We start from the raw sequence: 22,854 nt of genomic DNA, 5'->3' as shown, positions 1-22,854 counted from the left end.
CCCCCCCCCCCCCACATTCCCACCTGCACCCTCGGTCTGGGGTCCTGGCTGCCGGCCCCTTGCCAGCCGGGGTCCCACAGGCCCCGCTCAGCCCGCTGCCGAACTAGGTGAACGGAACCCCAGGCCGGCAGAGGGCTGAGTGGGCCGGCGGCATAAGATCAGCATTTTAATTTAATTTTAAATTAAGCTTCTTAAACATTTTGTTTAAACCTTGTTTACTTTACATACAACAATAGTTTAGTTATATATTATAGACTTATAGAGAGAGACCTTCTAAAAACGTTAAAATGTATTACCGGCACGCGAAACCTTAAGTTAAAGTGAGTAAGTGAAGACTCGGCACACCACTTCTGAAAGGTTGCTGACCCCTGGTTTATAATAAGCTAGCTTGAAGAAAACCCCTTTCTCTTCTTAGCCACTGGACAGTAGTGATCTTCTCCCATTGTTTATCATCTTTTGGAATCTCTTCTTTAAATTGCTTATAATTCTCCTCGGTGGTTAGTCACTATATAAACTAGCTTTGCGGAGCGTGTTTAAACTTAAACTTTTTCCATTTTTCTACAGAGTAGAAGTCAATGAAATGCCCCTCAGCTAATCTCGGCTCTGGAAATCTATTGTGTCTCTAGATGAGCGTATGTGACTGTGCTCCAGCACCGCTTTATAAAATCTAGAGAGGAGACATGAGGGCTTGCAGGGGAGAAGAGATTCAAAGTGCAGAAATGGGCTCAGGTAATGGATGGGGGTTGAGTTCACTTCACTTAGTGCATTTCACAGTGCCTAGCTATTGCAGCAGGGCTCTGCCAGCCATTGGCGAGTTTGTTCACCACCACTCTGAGATGCAAGAGGGCAAGTCAAGGAAGGAGTTGCAGCTTTGAAAAGTGACTGTAAAATAGGCAGCATGGGCTTCCATGTCTATTGAGTCTCAGTGATTTCCATTTGCTCAATTTACAAAGTGTGTATTCTAATTGCCACCCGGGGCTCTGAGAGTAAAGTTAGGTTCTTTTCCATCATGCACATTGCCACCAGTATTTAAGGTTCTGCAAGATTAGTTAGGCCCTTGTGACACTTGCGCAATCAGAGAGGAAGGACTGTCTTGTGGTTAAAGCACTGGCCTGGCACTTCTTAATATCCAAGGTCAGTTCCTGGCTCTGTCACCAGCTTTCTGTGTGACCTTGCGCAATTCTCTGTCTCTCAATTTCCCCCTTTGTAAAATGGAGAGGATTCCTTTCTCTTACCCTATGTCTAGCTTGTCTATTTCCAGGGACAGTCTCACTGCGTGTGTACAGGGTCGAGCACAATGGGGCCTTGATATCAAATGGGTGCTATTTCTGAGTGCTGCTGTAATACAAATAATCACTAAAAACACCCGCAGTGAATTGTCCCCTTGCCATTGTTTGTGCTCCCTTGTTGTTTATTGCATTTCTCAGCAGACCTGGGCAGCTGATACTCGTTTCATTTAGTAGATGTCTTTTGAAATAAATTCATCATAGATTTTTTTTTAATAGAGTTAGCAACCACGAGGGGGAAATTGTAGGTGAAATGTGAGTCTTCTCAGCCTTGAGAAGATCCTATTTCATACCTCTGGATGACTGATTGGAATCCAGGCAGGTGGCTGTGACCAAAAATCTGGACGTTCGGTGGCATGTGTCAGATGAGGTAGGGGCCTCTCCCCCATTCCTGGTGGACAACAGTCCACATCCCAGAAGCCACTGTCATAAGTGACACTACTGCCTGAGCCCTGGCTATGCTCCTGAGACACGCAGGTGGGACAGTGCGCGGAGACCTTGCACTGCTGCTGCCTGACCTGAGAGTGACAAAGGAGAGGCTGTCACTCTACAGCGCTGTGTCAGTGCAGCAACTTTCACCAGCAGCCTGGCTTGCTTAAAACAAAAACAAAACAAAACAAAAAAAACCAAAACCCCACTGTGGTTGTGGTTTTACCAACGTTCCCCACCAGAGGGAGCAGTTAGAAGTTTAATGAATGTACGTGAACTGGCAAGTGAATGAGCTTGGTGTAAACCCAGCAAACTACATCCGCCCCTCCCTCCTCTCATTTGTCGCTCCTCAGTAGCTCTCTAAGCCATTCATGTCTGTGTTAACTGTGTGAGAGCTGAGCTGAGCCTCCTCTCCTGCTGCCCCACAATCCAAAACTTAGCTTCTCTCCCGTCCAACCTCCCCAAGGCCACTTTACTTCTGTTTCCTGCAGCTGCTGCCCACTTCAGTTCTGCTGCTGTTCTGCATCCAACCCACTTCCTTCCCAGTCCCTTCAGCCCTGTGTTCCTGGCAGATTCACTGCCCCCGCTGGTTTCTACTGTGACTGGTGAGACAGCTGTAATGCAGCGGCAGGTGGTATATGATGAAAATCTGAGAGTGTTTCTGGGGGTGGGGGGGTGACATCTGATTAAAATATGACTATATAGATCATGGTTGCAACCACTGTTATATATTTGCAACAAATCTTGTACAAAATATGGCATGTAAGATGTCTATGAGAAGGCTATGATTTGCTGGTTATGATTATGCGATCTGTATGCATGTATCATTGAAGTTGTGAATATTGGCTCTATACCTGGATTTCAAATGTTTGCTCCTGGGGGTTATGCCCACAAGGTAGCTAGCCAGAACATCTTGGAGGGACTATTCAAATTGACTGACAATGGACCATGGGAGACACCTATCTGCACTTAATGGAATTTCCTGCTGTGACTAGGCGAAATGCATGGACATGTGACTTGCCCATGTGACTCCAAACTCCATCTTGTTGCTGTAATTTTCCACAGTAAGGACAATGGGATTCCCTCCACATGGCAGACACTATAAAAGGCCCTGGAAACACCTCCATTTTGCCTCTATCCTGCTCCAGCCTCTGGACTATGAACTTGTACTAATGGGAGCATTCTAACCAAGGGACTGAGGTCCTTCCAATGATTTGGAAGCAACCAGAGACTTGACTTAAGCCAGCAGTTTATTCCATCACTGCTACAAGCCTGAACAAAGGACTTTGCAATTACTGTATGTATTTGATTTAACCAATTATAACTCTCACCTTCCTTTTTTTTTCTTTTTCTTTAGCATCAGTGTGATTTTTGGGTAAGGTCTAAGTTATATATTGACCTGGGTGTGTGGCTGGTCCTTTGGGATCAGAAGAACCTTTTATTTAATGAGACTGGTTGTAAAGAACTATTCGCCTTTAAATCCAGTGTTTTCGGTGGTAATACAAGGACTGGGATACCTAAGGAAACTGCTTTTATGATTTCTTGTTAGACAGTGTGGTGAAACAGAAGTTTACTTTTGTTGCTGGTTTGGTATATCCTATGGGAGATTAGCCACCAGTCTTGGGGTGTATCTGCCATATTTCTCAGCAGTTGGTCCTGAATTTGGCATCCTCAGTTGGGACCCACTGAGGCACGGTTACAGGGGATTCAATCAAAGCAAGAGTTTTGACCTACTCCATTAGGCCACTGTTGAAACCTTCCTTGGCCTCCCACAAAGCCTCCCCAGTCCACAAGTGGTCTTATCCACCTGGGAACCAGCCAGTTTCCTAGGCGATAATGTATTTCCAATAATGCAAACACCAATGCTTAGTTTTGGAGGTTATCAAACCAAAATCCCTGCTGCCAAAGCTCCTGCCTTCACAGTGTTTGCTATTGGATTGAAAGGAGCACATAGGAAACAGCAGCCTGGCTTCCTGCATGGGAAAGCCCTGGGACTGAGGAGTCACGCTGCTCTATGAAATAACCAGGACAAGAATATAACAGGGCCAAAGATATGATGTTTCAGTTTCATGCTGTTATGTGACTAAAATATTGATTACTTTTAACTGGGTAGTTCCTTGAAGTCTGACCTGAGATCTAGGCCCTGCTGTACAGACCCACAGTAATGGACAGTCCCTGCCTCAAAGAGTTTGCACACCAAATAGACAAGATAGATACAGGGCGGGAGGAGGAACTGAGGCACACAGAGGGGAAGTGACTTGCCCAAGGACACAGCAGGTCAGTGGCAGAGATGGGAACAGAATCTAGGTCTCTCCTGAGTTAGCCCCACGTCCTAGCCACTGGGCCACACTGCCTCCTCTCCAGAAATGACAGTCCTGGAGTCACTTGATTTTTTTTTTTTAAGAGGGGAAAAGCATAATGCACAATCATTGAAAGCAGATGCCTTGCAGGGTGCCCTGCATCTTGTTCAGTTCATGTCTGAAAAGCTCTTGGACCATGAGACGTGCTAGATCAGAGCTCAGTATTACTGTGGATGGGCCTTGTGGATTTGGAGAGCCCTTGTGGGCTAAGTCATTCTTAATTTCTAAGGGTTTTCTGCATACAGTCTTTCTACCAGGTATAGGGAGTTTGTGGATGACCCCACCGTATCCTACGAGGCTTGGGGTGGGGCCCAAATGGAGGTCTAGGCTGCAAAACTCTGGAGCTCTGGAACCACTGCATTTATAATGTGCTGTGCATGATGTGGCAAAGGGGAGGAGTTTACATTGCTGTTTTATTGGTGTATCATGAAAGGAAAATAGTGCACTGAGGTCTGGTAAGCTGGTGCTCCGGGAATGAGCCTGGCTGTAGGTTAGGTGCACAGCTGGTTATATACAGTAGTTTCCCTAAGGCTTTCAGTTACTTTGCACATGTAGCATTGGAAACAACCATCTTCCTCAGCCCAGCACAAGGCAAACCTTTGGGTCCTACAAAGATTTCAGGCCCGGATTCCTGATGTTCTTGGTCCTTTCTACCATCGAGGCTAATCTTAGTCCTTTTCCGTGGAAAAGATGGATTTTTCTAGCCCTTTCCACTGCACGTTTAGGGATCGGTTCAAATCTCTTTGAAATAGAACTTTCCCATTGATTTCAGTGGGAGTTGGCGCAAACTTTTCTCCTTCAAAAATGTAAATGCATTGCTAGAGGCTGAGAGGAAAAAATCTCCCTGATACACTAACACTCACGGACTATTCACAGCCTCACACTGGGCAAGAGGTGTCCTAGCTTTGTTAAATAAGGGACCAAAGAATAATTTAGCTGGCTTTCCCCTGAATCCTAAGCCTGGCTGTGGCCCCAGTACTGTGGAAGTGGGCGTGGTGGGAAAGGCTGAACTCCATGTAAACAGTGTGGCTTTGTTTTTTTTAAGGTGAATTGCTAAGGATTTTTTAAGTGGCTTTTATGCTATTTTTCAGTGGCCTCAAAAAAGCTTCCCCTCCCACTCTCTGGGGAGAATTATTTTGTTTTTCTGCATGTTTTTTACCTTAGGAATATCAAACCCAAACTTGAGTCCCATCCACACAGAGAAACTCTTAACTCAAGTGCAGTAGTGCTTTTCACTTGAGTTGGCTCGCCCAACAGGGGGGAATGGACTAAAGCTTAAGTTAGCACAATTTGTCAACTACTAACGCAACCACTCTGCTGGGTGGAGGCAGGCTAGCTCCACTTGAGTGCTGCTAGTCCTCCAGTGCCTTCCCACAGTCTCCCTCCAGCCGTGTGCCCAGAAAGAACAGATAAGCTCTCTTCTCAATTCACTGGGAAAGAATTCACAGAGCAACTCAGCTTACTGCAGCGCTGATGGTATTTCTACATTACAAGCATGACCGTGACACTGCTGCAACTGCACTGCAGTGTAGACACTTGCGACAGTGACAAAGGGTTTTTTTTTCTGTTGCTGTAGTAAATCAACTCCTTCGAAAGGCAGCAGCGAGGTCAATGGAAAAAAAATTGGTCAGTCTAGCTGTGTCTAGAGTGGGGGTTAGGTCGACCAGGACCTGATGCTGTTCACAGCCCTGAATGACAGAGCTAGGTCCACCTAAGTTTTAGGTGTAGACCAGGCCTAAGAACCACAGGGGACACCCCTAGAAGCCTTAGCACCACATAAGAGAGTATAGCACCTCAGTGTAAGGCTCTGTTTACACTTAAAAGCACTACAGTGGCACAGCTACAATGCTGCAGCGCTTCAACGTAAACACTTACGCTGTAAGTAATCCACCTCCCTGAGAGGCGGTAGCTGGGCTGCAGAAGAATTCCATTGACCTGCCTACACCAGGGGTTAGGTCGACTTAACTAAGGGCTGGTCCACACTAACTCCCCACTTCGAACTAAGATACGCAACTTCAGCTACGTGAATAACGTAGCTGAAGTCGAAGTATCTTAGTTCGAACTTACCGCGGGTCCACACGCGGCAGGCAGGCTCCCCCGTCGACTCCGCGTACTCCTCTCGCGGAGCTGGAGTACCGGTGTCAACGGCGAGCACTTCCGGGATCGATTTATCGCGTCTAGACAAGACGCGATAAATCGATCCCAGAAGATCGATTGCTTACCGCCAGACCCGGAGGTAAGTATAGACGTACCCTAAGTGTCTCACGGGTGTGGAGTGATGTAGCTATGCCAATGTAACTTTTCAGTGTAGACCAGCCCTGAAAGACAACAGCTCAAGTATTATTTCTCAGTGTGGCTGCTCTCAGGCAAGCTAGGTTAACTTGAGAGGAGTAACTTGAGTATACATAACGCAAGTTAACTGCAGTGAAGACGTACCCTGAGAGAAAGGCCTTCTATGGGTTGTTTGCTTTTAGGTTCAGAAACATAACTGGGCTTTGGAACTCCTTGTGTTTTCCAAGGGGCTGATTATATGGCCCCAAATCAACAAAGCATTTTAAGTCCTACTGAAGTCAGTGCGATTTAGGCACATGTTTAAGTGCTTTGCTGAATCGGGGCCTCAACCCTTTTTCTGTCTGGGAGCAAAAGGGCATTTCAGTAGCTCAACTGCTCAAGTATTTTCCTTGGGTGAGGAAATGTATCACCCCTAGGAAACATCAGATACCACCAGGATGGGGTAGGTATCTGCAGAGTGACTTTTATCTTAGCTATCGGGTCATTCAGTTTAAGCAGGCAAGTTGTTTATTTTAGAGATTAGATAATACTTCCTGATTGGCCAGAGCAAACATTTCACACTGCAGCCAAAGTTCATGGTAGCAGCTCTGAGTTGTCGTCTCTGTTTCCAGTTTGCACTGACCAAAAAACCAAAGGGGAAATGGGAAAGGGAGCTGAGCCCATGCTGTTGATGTGTCTGTCCAAAGGGCAACGCGGAGTCAGCTGAGTATCTGTAAATTCCCTTTTTATGAGCCTTAGACTCTAACCCACCACAGGAATGTTGTAGAAATCACCCGAGGGCTGCTGAACTATGTGTCCTTTGAAACAAGTGCAACTTGAACTTTGCGATGAGTTCTCACTATGAACAGGGGTTTCTGTGTCAAACAGCCTCTGCTGCAGCTTTGTAACTGCCTTGAGATAGCTACTTGCTACTTCAGCTCAGTAGAATGTGGCCTATTTTCTCACAGGGAACCTGCTGGCAGCTGCCACCAGGAGCCCCAGTGCTCGAGCTTAGTCATCTACCTTTAATGCTTTCTGCTCACCAGAACCTAATATGGGAACCACCCACAATCTATGTTAGAGAGGGTGGGGGACCTGTCACATTGGACATTTGTCAAGTTTCTCCCATTAGTGATGAATGGCCCTTAACAGAAAGAGTTGGAGGGAGCATGGCCTTGGGGGTATTATGGGTCAGTATTTAAGGGCTGGGGTAATCAAAGTGCCTAAGGAATTAAGCACCCAACTCCCATTTAATTCAACTCCCTTAGGCACCTTTGACAATCCCCGCTCTGCCAGACTTCCTGTGTCAATGTAGGCAGGTCACTTAGGCCTCTGTTTTCAAAAAGCCTCTAATTTTTAGGTCACCCACATGATTGGTGATTTCTGAAAAGCTGGGCTGCAACTCTGTGCCTCAGTTTCCTTATCAGTGAAAGTGTTTCAGGTTCCTTTCAGATCATCTTCCCAGCCCTGCCGCCTGAATGAGGCTCTAGCTCAAAGACAAGGGTTCCAGTATTTTGTTTGGATGTGGCATTCATGTACCTCAAGCCTGGCATTTCTCCCAGTATTTCAACACTTCTGTTTTGATTAAATCAGGAAGAGACCAAGGACACATAAATAAATAAAAACCACTGCCAAGCAGGTTTAATTCTCTGCAAGAGATCAGGATCAGTTCAAGCTTTTGGCTGAGGAGTTTGGGTTTGTTGCTAAAACCGATGGTTCCATGCCCCCCTACTCCGAGAAAAGAGGAAACTCAGACGTTGTGCTTATTGTTCCATCAGGGCCCCATGCTCTACTCCCCTGTGGAAGATGCCTGGGGTTTCACCCCATAACTAGCAAATCTGAGTGTCTGCAGGAAGAAATTTACATGTCTGTGAGTGCCTCTACTCTGCTGGCTGGCCCCACTGCAGGTCCTTCCACAGAATAACTGCTGAAGGTGCCCCACTTCCAGAACACATCCCACCCAAGCAAAGGAACCCAGCTGTGCATTCAAAATGTTAGGAACCAACTAAATGATCACCTTGGCTTGTGACTATGGTGTATTGAAAACTGTGTTTAAATTTGTAAGTTTCATTTTAAATGTCAGGGGGTTTTCCTGATCCTGCATGCAGACAGAAGGCTCTGTAGGGAAGTGTGTGATCTGGGCCTAGCAGCAGTCAATCTGCAGTTGGCTCCCTAGAGTAAGGTGAGGTGAGCTGTGCTTCTCTGCATAGGGAGCAGCATGCTTTCTCTCTCTGTGGTTTTTGGGTTCTTGTGTGTTATCGCTCTGAATTCTATGAATTGATGTAGTATTATGTTGCAATCTTCCAGCAAGATCATTTATACGTTAACTAACTTTGTGGTGTGTATGCACTGAACATAACCACGGTAAGTGACCTAACTTGCAAAATTCAGCAAGAAGTGGAGCTAAATATGCAGGGAGAATGGCTTTAAAAGCAAGAGCACCATAAATGAGTGAGAGAGTCTCACATTCAGCTCAATCTTACCAGAATGGCTCCCCTCCTCACCATGGCTGCCTCTACCCCACCTGCAGAAAAGGGGACTGCAAAATGCATGCTAACCCTGTTGCATGAGATTGAGGGCTGCGAATAGGGTTGCCAGTCCTCCAGGATTGTCCTGGAGTCTCCAGGAATTAAAGCTTAATCTTTAATTAAAGAGTGTCTCCAGGAACACGCCCAACCAAAACTGGCAACCCAGGCTGGGAAGAATGGATGTTTTCTGGCATCCTTAGCAAGGTAAAAGCCCTGGAGCCCTCTGGACTGCCTACTTTTATTCTTGGTAACTTAGCACCAGTTGCCATGCTTCTGTCCTCTGCCACCACCTCCCACTGCACCCTTTTCACTCAGTGCAAGATTCCAGTGTTAGCCTATTGTCTTCAGGATGCACCAATCTTTTTGCTGAGTGTTTCTCCCTGGCCCTGTGCCACAGTTGGACTCGCCTCTCCTGCAGTGTATGGACAATGGGTTTAAGTCCCTGGGGCAATGTACATTGGTGGCTTTGATCCTTCACAAGAGATTTAGGGCACATCTACATGTATAGCACTGCAGTGGCAGAGCTGCAACGCTGCAGTGCATTTGGTGATGACGGGAGAAGCTCTCCTGCCAACACAGGGCTGTGCACACGAGCGCTTATGTCGGTGTAACTTATGTCGCTCCGAGGGGTGGTTTATTCACACCCCTGATCAATAGAAGTTATGCTGACCTAGGCTGTAGTGTAGACATAACCTAAGTTTTTGCTTTTTCTCCCTGTGGCTATACAGCTTCTGAATGCTCATTTGTGCCAGAACCAAGTCTGAGAAGGGAAAAAAAAACAGGAAAATGATACCAGGGACCCAGGAGAGGCTAAGTGGCACCTGCAGCAGAGAAATGGGGGAGGACCAAAGAGTGGGATGGCAACAAAGACAAGGATGACCTTGATGTGAGAGGCTGATGGGCACTGGAGGCCAAGGAAGGGAGTAAAATGAAGCCCTGGCAGCAGAGAGGGGAGACCTTGGAAAGAATAACAAAGACTAAACAGAACTGAGGATGAGGAACCCCGCCCCCTACCCCGCTGGAAGAGCCAGACAGCTGTGCAGGCATTGTCTCTCACTGGAAGGGGATAAATACACACTTTGATGAATAAAAAGCAATATATTATGGATTTTTTTGCCTTCCCTGATTTGTGAAACGTTTGCACTTTTGCTAGAGTCTCCAGTGTTTCTTTTTATAGCTGTTCAGTGTGATTGCTCATTCTTCCTAAATAATCACCAGGGTTGCAGTATTGATAATTAAACAGCAACTTAGCACATTTTGTTTGCGGAGACAGAGGGCAACAATAGACACTTTGAGTTTTCCCAGCTGGCAGAGCAATCCCAAGCTACAGGAAATGCTTCTCTACACAAGGCAGGACATATTGGTCCTATTCACCATTGCCTGCATCTTGCATCTGAAGAAGTGAGGTTCTTACCCACGAAAGCTTATGCTCCCAATACTTCTGTTAGTCTTAAAGGTGCCACAGGACCCTCTGTTGCTTTTTGCATCTTGCATAGTTATTCGCACTGGTGTAAAATGCATTCTGATTAGGTGGCATATGACACCCACTTTGCACTAGTATAAATGGCTACAAAAGGTGCTGGTTAGGCCCATTGTATGAGGAATTTCTTAAACTAAAATCTTGCCGCCGCCCCCCGTACCCCCTTCTGTCCCATTTGAGCTGCTTGGGCTCTATACTACCACTTCTTCCCCCACAGAGAGGGAATTCTAGGCCTCCAAAGGCTGCAACCTGCAAGGGCAGGAGTGGGGCTTTACTGTACCAGCAAGTTAGAATAACCTTGAGGCTGCTCTAATTTGCACAAGCAGCTGAATTAGCCCTGCCTCAAGCTGTGCAAGGAGCATGTAAAAAAGCCAGGCAGCCACCTATGCCTTATTTTCTCCTTAAGATCACCTTGTGTATTTCTACTGCAGATGAGTCTGGTTCTTATATTTATTATTAATCTTTCATTATCATAATTTTGTTCAATGGAGAGCTAGGGCAAGATTCTCTTGCCTTTAGAAGCACAAAGGGAACTGAAATCAGCAGGATCTCATGCTGGAAATTGTTCTCGGGTGGGGGCATCTTCAGCTCTTATTTTACTCCCTCTTCAGCACCCAGCATAACACATGTTGGGGCACTGTGGAGGTGTGGCCAGAACACGTTGAGCTTTGACTATCCCTGGCTGGGGGACATTTCCAGGGAGTGTAAATCAGAGCTGCCCCCAGGTTGTTCTAATCTACACCAGGGCTGGCACAGAACTGACCCAGGATCAGGGAGCTGCAACTATTTCAGCTACGTTCTGCTGGGTGCAGCTCAGAATATAGGTCCCTGTGTTTGGTTGGATGAGAGCAATTCCAGTCCACTCTAAGATGTGGCTTGATAATACCATCTAATATTTGGAACAGATAGTTCAGCTGACCTAATGTCTTAAATAGATGCTTCTGCTCGCAACTCTTCATATTCTGTATCAATTCTAACACTATGCTCTGTATCTCAGTTAGAGTTCTAGCTACAGCCATTATAGGAAGATTTTGAAACAAGGCATATTTAAGCCAAGTTGTTTGTTTTTGGCAGTGGCTGTCCTCCCCAACCAACTTGTTGCCCATTTCCCCCAGCATGCCAGACTTTTCTGATTTGCTGAAGTAACGGTTTGACATCAGACTCAGCTCTTGCAGGTGATTTGAATTCTGAACTGCCGTACAGAATGTCTTGTCTTTTCATATCCTGAAGTTCACTGGAGGGATGATTTCCAAGTCTGGCAAACTTCAAGCCAGTATTTCAGAATTAGCATCACTTATTTTAAAGCCAGATGGTTTCCCAAAACACCAAGCTGCTTTTGATAATATTAGGGACATGTTCAGGTTAGAAAAGAATGATGACTTCTAGCTATAGAGTTATTTTATCCTCCTCCATTTTCAAATCTTCTCCCATTTACACTTCTTAATTCATACCAATTCCTATCTATTGCAGTTTGTAAAGCATGTTTCTCTGTAGTAGTGTAGTTGTACAAGAATCAGCTCCCTTGTATCTATACACAGAAGCTACTCTTATTAGACAGTGGACAGATCTCTCCTAGGGTCATGATGGAGCAATTTTAACTTAGACAGAACTAAAACACTGCAGGGAACAATCCTGCAATGGGTGGGGAGAATGGATGAAAGATGCTTCAGTAGGTTTTCCACACCTTTAATTTCTGACTTCCTTCCTGCAGAGCTGTTCTTGAGCTTTCTAGTTCTTTCAAGTGGCCTCTTTACAGAGCTTTTGGGTTATGTAAGACCTGAGCCAAAGCCCACTGAAGTAAACGGAAAGAGTCCCATCGGCTCTGGCTCAGGCAGTTACTGTTCAAAGGATCCACTGCACCTGAAGAGGACAGAGAATTCTATGAGAGAACCAGCGATGGAGGAAGCTCTCATGCCAGCAAGGCAGAAGACTCACTGCCCAAAAGACAGCACCTGTTACTGATCACGTTAGTCTCCTGGGAGCTTTGATATGGATGTTTCAAGCCTCTGAGCATGTCATGCACACTAGGGTGTTGGGGTTTTGCTTCATCTGTAAACTAATAATCTTATTCAACTATAATAAAGATATCTGGAAGTGTCTTGAAGAGGCCTTTAATATTCCATAGTGGAGGCTGCATGCAATATTTAGAGTGCCAACTAATTTAGGTTAGATAGGTGTGTTGCCCACAATAAGGGGACTCTGGTTTAAAACTTCCTCTGGGTACTCCTCCTGTTGGTCTAGTGTGTTGTGCTGGAGGAATGGAGTCATGATTTCAGATGCTCTCGCACTGCCTTTGACGACCCCTGGGATATCTGTTGAAACAGTTGTCACTGCCCAGTACAAAATTTTGAAGAGGGCTGGGCTAAGAACTTGTAAGGAACCAGACACCCTCCAAAGAAGACATTTAATTCTTAAGGGAAAGACTGTTTCCTTTTAAACCACAATGATATTAACGTTCAGCACTAGACAATGGGTTCCTAATGGGAAGCAAGAAGTGGGTGTTTGTGGAGGAGTATGGGAAGACATGACACCAATAATACAGAACATGCCTGAACTAGCAATTGATGATCAAGAGGATATGGTAAAGCAAGTGAGTGCAGGAGATCTATGGTTTATTAAAAAAAATAATTTCAAGAGTTCTAATCAGACACGAACTTCAACTCACAGTTGCTTTTCCTTTTTGTGTAGAAGTTGTACACTTTCCCACCTTGTCTTAGAGATGCATCAAGAACTGTTTGCTGGAGTTGCAAGTCCCATGAGCTCCCCACTCTTTGAAAGTTCAAAACCCTCTGCTGGACTCAGGCTTTAGCTTCAACTAACCTACAAGGGAAAATTAGACCAAATACAAACCCCCTTGACAGAATGCTTTCTCTCCAACTCTTGTAACCACTGTCCTAGGTTTGATTAGCTGCATTGTCCCAGAGTGGGACAGCTATCGGCGTGGGTCATGCATGAAGAGGTGGTCTCTGCTATAGCTAGTTCTTGATAATTTGGTGGCTTTGGAAATTAGGACCAAAGCCTTGAATTGACAGGAGTGAACTAGGGGACAAAGATAAGGAGTACTGACCTAGTGTGTTCCTGGTGGCCTGCATCACTGAAGAGGCACCCAGCTATGTTTTTCATGAGCTGGGGGCATCAATATTGGTTCCACCTTCAGCTCCAAGTACAATGATTTACAATCATCCATCAATGGATCACTGTGGCCAGGTCCTCTTCCCAGAAGGCGAGGTTAAATGTCTAGCCAATTATATTTGACAGAATGCATTTCTTGACATTATCACCCCCGTCTGTCCAGGTTTAATGACTATTCCAACAGGAGTCCAAGACTTTGCACCACTTTGAAAGAGAGATCAGACAGCCTCAGTGGAAGTGATAGGTATCTCAGTTAATTCACAATGTTGGTGGGAAGAAGGAATCATCACCTTGGTCTTGCCTGAGTTAAATATGAGCCAGCTGTTTTTCATGCAGATGCTGATGTCTTGCAGAATTTGACACATTTGGCAACATCGACTGCATCTAAAGAAAACATCTACAGGTATAGATTGTCAGAAGAGATTTGTCTCATAACTGTATCATCATGTCTCATGTAGATGTTGAAAAGGTGGAGGGGTGGGAACAGAATAGGAGACACCACAGGCAAGGGCCCTTGGAGAAAGAGATTCAGTTGCCCATCTGTCTGGCATCCTGTTTGAGAAGAATAGAGCCAGTGTAATGCTCTTCCATCTACTCCACCTATGTCGTGTAGGCAGATCAGGAGCATCTTTAACTGTCTGTCTAAAGCTGGTCAAGTAGTTAAACTTAAGTCTGTCCTACCTTGTATTTAATTTGGACATTCTAGTTTCCTTCTCCAGAGCTGAAGAGCTCTGTGAAGCTTGAAAGCTTGTCTCTTCCACCAACAGAAGTTGGTCTAACAAAAGAGATTATCTGACCCACTTTGACTCTCAGATTAGAGCCATTTCTCTCAACACTCTCTCCTGTAAAATGGAATCATGTGTCCTACAAACAACCCTGTCTTTCTTTAATTAGACAGTCTTTTATGTCTCTGAAGTTACATGTGGATGCCAGAGTTCTCAGCTCAGTAATATAAGTATCTATTCCTCCTCCTGCTTCTTGGTTTTGGGTTTTAAAAAATCAGCGCTCTACAGACTCATTCTGTCTGGGATCAAGTGCTCGAATGCTTTTGCTATTTATATCTTGGGCATCATTACTGGCAACTGTGTCTCACTCACTTCTTGTCACCCACTCCCTCCATCCCCCAGTGAGACCATAAAAAAGCTTTACCTACATGTTCTTATCTTTATCCCCCATGGTCAACTCTGTTTAGACTCAATTCTTGCTTCCATGCTTGTGCAAGACTTTTTGTCTGGAAATCCAGTAGTCTGAGTCACTCTATGCTGTCTATTTGTTCTGTTTCTAGGAGCTGCTGTGGGCAGCACTAGCTTGTCTGCTGCCACCATGTACTGCAAGCTAGGTAATAACATGAGGACTTCACGTTTCTAAAACTAAATTGTCTTACACATATGCTGCAACTCCAGCTACTTGTCAAGTCGTGTGCACGCTGTCAGACTTCCTGATGCTCCTTCCACCTCTTTCCTCCGCCAACTTGCGCTTCTCCCTCCAAGTTCCATGCAGGTTGCTACTCCTCCACCCCCAGCTCTCATTTTCCACATCTTTAGCTCTCTAGATAGCCCTACCTGTATTAATCCACTGAGAGCTGAGGACTTGGGTGCTGCAATCCCCGAAGTAATTTAAGTGCCTAAATTCCAGCGTTGGGTGCTTAAGTCCCTATGTGCAGCACCAGTGCAATTTGTGAAACTCCCACTGGGCTACCGCCTAATCATACAGGTGCCTAAACTCACTTGATACCTTTCTGCTGTGAACATTTCCTACGTGCCCATGTTTTAAATGTTGGGGTATGCACATTGTTGCCTCCTTCTAGACATCTGGCCACCTATCTCCCACCTAAGCCCCAGACTAATTCATGCACTGGAGGAAAGTGTGTTCAGTTGCCTAAGTCATCTGCAGGGCCCAATCTAGTAGTGGCCTCTGAGTATACCTACTGGATTGGGTTCCATTCAAAATCCAGGAGGAGGAGGTGCCTGCTTTATAACTTAACCCAGTGGTGAAGACACTTACCTGGGACGTGGGAGTTCAATTCCTCCCCCCTCTGCCAGAGGGGGAGAAAGGATTTGAAGAGGGGTCTCCCACCTCTCAGGAGGGTGCTTTAACCACTGAGCTATGGGATATTCTATTCTCAGTCTCTCTTGTTGAAGTTGTTCCACTGTGGATAAATAATGAAAGACTCATTGGAGCAGGGGCGCTGGACCCAGAGTCTCCCACCTCCCAGGTAGCTGCCCTAATCACTGGGCTCCAGAGTCAATCTGTCGATCTGGCCCAATGGTTCTTTAAATATTTATCTACAGTGGAACTAGCCAAATTCTGAGGGGTTAAGATATTTCCATTGAGGCAAACAGATGCTTAGAAACCTCTGGAAATAAACCAAAACAAAACAAAAACCAGTGCTGGCAATGCACAGCCCTGTAAAAATCTTTGTAGGGTTGGTGGAGGGATTCAGAGTGGGTTGTGCCACCATCATTCTCCCCCAAGCACCAGAGCCAGGGCTCCCAGGAGTTCAATGAACAGTGCTAGAACCAGAAATCCTGCTGGGCAGCTCCCAGAAGCTTTTGTATCCTCTGAGTGCTATAATTAAAACCTGAGCCACCTACCCTCAGAGGAGAAGAGATTCACACAGAGAAACAGCCTCAGTGCCACAAGCTTGTAAATCATTGACTATACCCTAGTGCTTAAGGCTACATAGTAAATACTAGGCCTTGAGGGATTTCCCCAGCCCAACATCCGATTCTGTCCAAAGCTGCACAAACAGAAATCCAAGACCTTGAGTAAGAATTACTAAAACAAAGCATGTGTGAAGTGGTGTGTTAGGGGACTGGCCTTCACAAGGTCAGGGAGCGGGTGTGGAACACACCTTACACAAAGTGGAACTAAGTAAATAAAAAGGCCATGGCGCGCACAAAAACACACAGGCCAGAACATTAATTTAGATATTTTCATGAATTACTTTGGAGGAGGTAGGGGAGATAAATATACACAAGTAGGGTGTAGTCCGTGCTAGATTTGGGAGCCCTCTTCTATACCTAGGGATGTAGGTCGCTTGCTGTGCCTGCTGCAATGCCATAGAGTTAGCAGGAGTTCTGTAGGCACAGCAGGAAGACCGTGTGCATTAGTGGTCCAAACTAGAGCTGGGGGAGGGGGGGGACTTTTTCCATCATGTGAATATTTTCAGGAGTTCTGAAATTTCCCATTCTGCACTGGAACAAAAGCGAGACCTTTCAACGATTTTCATCAATAAAGGATAGCGGGCACACATGCCCCAGGGTAGCCAACAGCCTATTAGTTTGGGTACTCACGCGGGTTTGTAATCCCACTCTGCCTGATCCGGAGTAGGGATTTGAACCCTTATCTCCTACAGCCAGGTGAATATCCTGGCTAGTGTGTGTGTGTGAGGGGGGGGGGCGATTTCTCTCACTCTCTCTCATTCTACTTTGTATAAATGTAAATAATCATCGGGCCAGAAGAGGTGAGGAAGAGACTGACTCCTTAACCCCTGGGCTAAGGCACTCACTTGTGTTGTGTGTGAGTCGGGCACCGGAACCTCTGTAAAAGTGGGGGGGCCACCAGCACCAGAACTGAGGGGATGAAGGGGCCATGCCCCCCACTTTTTAACATGGGCATAGTTTGGGGAGCTGGGGCCAGCATTGCCCCACCAAACTGCAAGCCTCAGGCAGGTGTGGTGCTGGGGGGCACTTGCAGGGGCTATCGCCATCCCAAAATTTTCCTTAGCACTCCCCATGTAGCTGCTGCTGCTCTCCAACCTCTGCTCTCTTACCACTGCCCAGCTGCTGCTCTGTGGCCCACCTGGGCCGTGCCCCCAGGCCAGGCTGGAAGCTGGAGCTAGGCAGTGGTAAGAGTCGCCCAGAGAGCCCAGACCGCTGTTGGACCCTCCACCTGCCCGGGGGGGGGGAGGGGAGGGGCGGGGTGCCTGAGAGCGGCCCCCGGCCTGTGCTGCCCAGAGCAGGTGGAGGTTCCAGGGCTCTCCACAGTGGCCTGGGCTTCCTGGGTGACTCTTACCACTGCCCAACTCCAGCTTCTGGCAGGGCCTCGGAGGGAAGAGGCTCATCCTCCTGCGAAGTGCAGCCTCTGCCGACACCACTCCATGCCAGCTCGAGGCTTGCAGTTGGTGGGGGGCAATGCCACCCCCTTACCTTCCAAACTATGCCCATGTTAAAAAGTGGGGGGCATGGCCCTCCTACTTTTAAAAGTGGGGGGGCAGGACTCCTCTGGATGCCCTCCCCCCTCCCCCCCCCAGTTCCAGTGCCCCAGGCATGAGTCAGGTTGGAGTCCCTGCTCCAGTGACTATATAGGATTCACAAAGTGGAACAGTTCCAACAGGAGAGATTGGGAGAAACCCCCAAGCTGTAGAATAACTACTAGGCTGGTGGTCAACTAGGTTCAAGTCACTGATCAACTACATTTTTGTGAAATCCAGTATGTTCTCAGTGATGAACCCTTTTGTCAAAAAATTCATAGATTTCCAGGCCAGAAGGTACCACTGTGATCATCTGGTCTGGCCTTCTGCAGAACACAGGCCACCATACTCATTTTGCATGGATCAAATATACATGTACAACATTTTGGTCCCTATTGACCCGGACCACGTTCTAATTTGTGACTTAGACACAAAAGCCTCTGTGTCCATTTATACCAGTCCACAGCCAGGACTTGTTCATATAGCTGTATCATGACCTACCACATGGCTTTGGTTTTGTGACAGCCATCCCTCAAAATCTGGAAATAAGATGGATGTTAATATGCTCTCTCCTATTACCTAGAAGATAAAGTTAGAAGGGAACTCCTGGGTCTTCTAGTCTGGGGTTCCCAAAACCTGATACATGTACCACTGGTTGTACGTGAGTTTGATGTTCCATCAATTCCCTTCACAACCATTTTTTTGCAAGATGGTAGGTGAACCAATAGTTTTGGAATCTGTCTAGTGCTTTATTCTCTCCCTGCATGACGTCAGGATTGTCCTCCACACTAATCTCCCAAGTGCAGTAAAGTTTTATTGTACTAGTTATCAGCCACCAGCAACAACTGAACCAAAGTAGACAACATTAACCTTGTTGCTGCTGCGTTCTGCTGAAGCTTGTGTGCTGGGGTCACAATGCTGAAGCTGAGACATCCTAAGCCTCAGGTATTGAAAAGTAACAAAGGTCAATTTTTTTTGCTTCAGAACATAGCTGGGACATTTTAAGACTGGCAACCATCAAGCCCTGGGCTTCTTGCCCTCCCCTTCTTCCAAGCAGGAGGATTCTGCTGCCCTCCCATTGCAGATAAGCAGCTCTTACCCTTCTCCCCTATTGCTAGTAGTGAGCTGCCCCTACCCTCTTGCCCTTGCTAAAAAGGCACCTCTAATATCACAGTAGCCATTTGATTTCCAGCACACATCTCATTCCTACCAACCAGCTATTCATGGGGAGGTAATGCAGGTCTCTTTCCCTCCTCCACCCACACAGAATTTTCCACATCTCCAAGGGATGTTTTTCAGTCCTTGTGCCACTGCCAGTCATGCACAAGTCACTATTCTGAAATTTGATACAAAGGGGGAAACTGAGTTTATACACACACACACACTATTATAAAATGAAAAACATACAATAGTAACAGCCTCACTTAAGGGCATTTCCTGGGAATTAATGACAACATGGAATTAATGGCTAGTTGTGGGCCATCAGCACTGCCAAGATGTCTAGTTAGCCAGAGGAAACACCGTGCACTTTGGTGGTGGTTACTTATTTCCAAGTTCTTATGATATATCTGGCATTTGCATTTCAGATATCAGAATGCCACCAATTTTGGTTCCAACTATTCCTTCGGCTAAGAATATTGCTAAGGAAAGGACTTTGTTTTGAGACCCAAGACAGTGCTTGGGTTAGCTTTCTGTATCATATTAAAAACAGGAAGGGAGGCCAATCTGTTCTGGGAGATAAAGATATGTGTATCCCACTGGAATTGTAAGATCATACATTGTGGACTGATTGTGTTTCTAGTCTATCTTCATTATTTGAAAACTAGTCTGTGGAAATAGTTTGTTTCTTCATGTTTAGCAAAAATAGCAATTGTAGAGTCACTACCAAAAGTGAGTTTTAACAAGAGATGGAAATTTAGGGTAGACGCTTGTGATTAATAAATGTCACAGATAGGACTGGTTGGCAAGGGGATTTGCTGCCTCTTTCCATTAGGTCACGGGTTTAGAGCTTTCCCAGTTCAGAAGTGACTAGTAGTTGTTAACTCAGTTGGTTCTTTGGAGGCCGATGTGAAATGTGATGATAATTCCAATCCAGCTGCTCCCAGAAGAGTAAAAATCCCACCACAATTATATCCCACTAATTGGCCATGTTAGCTGGTAGTCTCAGAAGAGAGGCCAAAAGCAGTTGCATGCAGCTGGAAACCAGACTATTTTCACCTCTTCAGTGGTGCCTCCTGGTCAGTGTTAAGGTGTCTTTGAAAAGCAGTTTGGAGAAGCCTGTAGTGCCTCTGCTCTTGTTGAACCTCTTCTGTGGATAAATAAATACAGACCCTCAGTCTGCAGGTGAGTGCAATATCTTTCATTAGCACTAAAGGCACATTTTTAAAAGAGATTAAGCACCCCAGCTACACTGGGAAGCTAGTCCTTGCTTATGAGCAGCAAATATAAAATGTATCCAGAAGGATTTGTATTACTCCCACTCAGCAGAGCAATTGGAATTCAAGGCTAAGCAAAGGAGATATCTGTATGGCAACAAATAGCAGATTACTAGTGTGGATGTAGCAGACAATTCCTTGCATCATTCTATAGACAAACTGAATAGGGGCACTCCCTTCTCTGTGCTCCTTGAAATCAATGACAGACCCATCCAGTTTACCAAAACTGGGGGAGGTATCATTATAGCTTATGGTCCAATTCCATATGCATGCACCTGACTTATTTGGAGTCCGTTACTACAGCATCTGGGCATTGTATAACAAACTATGCTATGCACTACCCTCAGTGCCCAGTGTAGAACAATTTATTCTATACTATCCCTTCCCTCTGCTTCCAGAAAACCTGCCTGACTACAGAATCAATAACCAGGCAAGTTATGGCCTAGTAAGTTGTATGTGGTGTGGGGCCATGACAAGCATCAAACCTAGGCTGTGATGGAGAAGAAACCAATTCCACAAATGAAGGCCGGCTGCTGGGAATGCCGAGTCCCCAAGAGTTCAGATTGACATAGTAGATCTCAGTTGAGAACAGAGGGAGAGATGAGTGCTAAGGTAACTCACTCTGAGACCATAGCCTCTTAAACTGCAGTCATATCTATCTCTTGTTTGAACCAATATTTATTTGTCTAAATAATGATTTTTATATGGAGTCTTGATGTTGCAATAACTCCCACGTTACTCAGTTGGATTCCCCATGTCTGGTTAATATATAACAAGCCAGATTTGTAAATTCATTTGTTTCAAAACAAAGAAGAACTGAGAACTCCTTGATACTTTATTTAATGTCAATAGTCCATAGGTATATATTAAATATCTTTAAAGGAAAAAGGCTGGTGCTTAGTGGGAGCACACTTATTTTATGAGCAGGCTTTTTGTTGGAGTAAAGCTACGTCAGATTTATTTTCTAGGGATGTGTCTTCTAGTAATAATTGTATTACTCCTGCATTCAAGGTAAAATGCAAAGAAAACAGAATTAAACCATTACATTGCAAAGTACAACAAACAAAAGCCAGATAAAAAGAGAGTTAATCCATCAGTCCCACAGCCTACAAACTGGATGTGTCCCAAAATAACTTGCAGGGCTTTTGAAATATCATCACAGATGGACATTGCCAGTGATATTTGACACTGATATAATGCCTTTTGTCCTGAAGGATCCCTGAGTACTTCACAAGGTATGGGCCCAAGTCTCCACTCCTTTACACATGTTTTATGTCAGCGTAACACCACAGAAGTTCATAGAAAGTCAAGTCTCAGATATGTACAATCATAATATTCAGCCACTTCTGGAGTGGGGGAAAGGGGGGAAATGTTGGCTAAGGATACTAGAGCAAGCAACTCTTACAAATGCCTTGGGATACTTAGGATGATATTTTAAAAGCTGCTTAAGGGATTTAGAGACAACTCTTTGATATCAGTCGGGTAGTTGTGTGTCCAGATTCTCTAGGAAGAGTTAAAAACCTCAGCATTAGTGCCTATGCAGCCCTGACTAGACCCTAGTTTTTAAGGTCTCAGCCAAGACCAATTGGAACTTAATGTGTGTCTCAGAAGGATGAAAAGCAGAGCTATCCCCTCTCAGCCTGTGACAATCTCTTGGATTTGGTGATCCTCTGGCCTTTATCTAGTCTGCTCTAGAAGACCTCTAAGTGATATTTTTAACCCAGTGACTTCCTCCTTGACAAGTTGTTCTCTAAATGATCTCACTGTTAGAAAGGGTTTCTAAATGTGTAACTTTAATGGGCCCTCTAGCTACAGGTTGTTGGTTGTTAGTTTATCATTAAAGATGATAAACCTCATCTGGGTAACATATGAACTGTCAAAGCTTTTGTCCAGAATGAAAGCTGAATCCACCTCACCCTTCACTCAGAATGACATTCTGGGGTGCAATCCAGACCAGTGAGGGGGTATGTCACCATCTGCCCTGCAACCTGGAGTGCCTTGCAATGCTTTGCTGCTGTGGCTCCCAACCTGGGCTCCTCACAAACAGCATGCAGGTCACACCCTGAGAGTCTGTGTATAGCCACAGCCCTGGCCCAGCAATTCTGACCCTAGCAACCTGTTAGCAAACACCAGCAGCACTCTGGCTTCCAGCAGCCTTGGTTATTACATGCAGGGTGACCCAAACATACTCCCAATCCTGAATTCCCCCCCCAAAAAAAAAAACATGTGTTCTGCACTGTCCAGCCCTCTCAGACAGTCCGGATATATTATGTCTATTGCCCCTCTAAGGGGTTCAAGATACAACAGTTTGCCACCCTAAATGGAGTTACCCAGACAGTTCACAACACTAGATTAGTTTTGATTAAAGAATAAAACGAGTTTATTTAACTCCAACGAGATAGGTTTTAAGTGAGTACACGTATTAAGGCATTAAAGTCAGAAGTGATTACAAGAAAAATGAAGATAAAATGCTTCCTAATATTAAACTTAGCAAACTAGACTAGGTTCAAAGTGAAATTCTTACCACAGGTTTTCACTAGCATTGCTGAACAAGTTTCAGGTACAGATCTTCTCCCAAGGTCCAACAGCTGTTTCTTTTGTCATATTAGTTGAAAATAGAGAAATGGACAGGAAGAGATAACTTGGGGTGTTTTTGCCCCTCACTTTTATAGTTCAATCACCCTTTAAAATGCATTTTCCTGAGAGCGACACCTAAATAAAGTTCTTTCCAGCCAAGA

Source organism: Terrapene carolina, unplaced genomic scaffold (assembly GCF_002925995.2).
Source record: "Terrapene carolina triunguis isolate 2854851 unplaced genomic scaffold, T_m_triunguis-2.0 Scaffold250, whole genome shotgun sequence".
Lineage (NCBI taxonomy): Eukaryota > Metazoa > Chordata > Testudines > Emydidae > Terrapene > Terrapene triunguis.
This window is presented reverse-complemented; position numbering follows the sequence as displayed.